This window comes from Cucurbita pepo, unplaced genomic scaffold (genome assembly GCF_002806865.2).
Source record: "Cucurbita pepo subsp. pepo cultivar mu-cu-16 unplaced genomic scaffold, ASM280686v2 Cp4.1_scaffold000320, whole genome shotgun sequence".
Lineage (NCBI taxonomy): Eukaryota > Viridiplantae > Streptophyta > Magnoliopsida > Cucurbitales > Cucurbitaceae > Cucurbita > Cucurbita pepo.
The window spans coordinates 24,973-25,848 of record NW_019646566.1 but is presented as its reverse complement, the minus strand read 5'-3'; positions in this window follow the sequence as shown (position 1 = coordinate 25,848).

The following is an 876-nucleotide window of genomic DNA, read 5'->3' as shown; positions in this document are numbered from 1 at the left end:
TTTCTCTTGGATTGATTGCTTATCATTTTGTGGTTTCTTGGATAATTTAGATCTAAACATCTTGTTCTTCCACTGTAACATTAGATCGAATTTCAAGAGTTTTATAACATATCTATTTCGTCTTTGGGGCCACAAACATTTTTATTTATGACTACATTGGTTGGGGAAAAAAAAAAGTAAGAACCCGTTAAACCGATTAGTGTAATGTCCCAGGAATACGATTTGAACCAAATTTTTTAGCATGAATTTGACACCCAATGACTCCAGCATTTTCCGACATCTTTTGCACTATGACCACATTATTTATTCCTCATAAAGTGTTTCTAAGAAGAGAGNTATAAGAAAAGAGATTATTGTTACGGATCAACCTGAGTTGTTTTTAGCATATTTTGCTTTACCCACATCTTTGTTAAGAAAATTTCAAGAGGTTGCCAAACATAATATTGTTCTAAACTAAACATGCTTAAAATGGTAGGCATATTATAGGCATATTATGGTAGGCATACGCATAAAATGACTTGTATGACTATAATAAAGCAACAAAATGACTTGTCTCAAAGTATGGTATGTCCCTAAAATGGTAGGCATATTGAATGGGCTAAAAGAGTCATTCTCACCCATGTAAATTAAAGGACAAGCTCCCACATGCACGAATTCACAACTCACTCAGGATTAAGTTAGAGTTGCATATGATCATCATGTGAAATATGAATCTTCTCAATTAACGGATTTATAAAGAAAGATTAAATATTTCTTGGTTCAGTCTTATACAAACTCATTGTATAGTATACCCCAACTTACATATCTCCACATGAACGATTTGGATCAAATCATTTGTAACCATTACAAAGTGAGCCATATCAATAGTGTTACCAC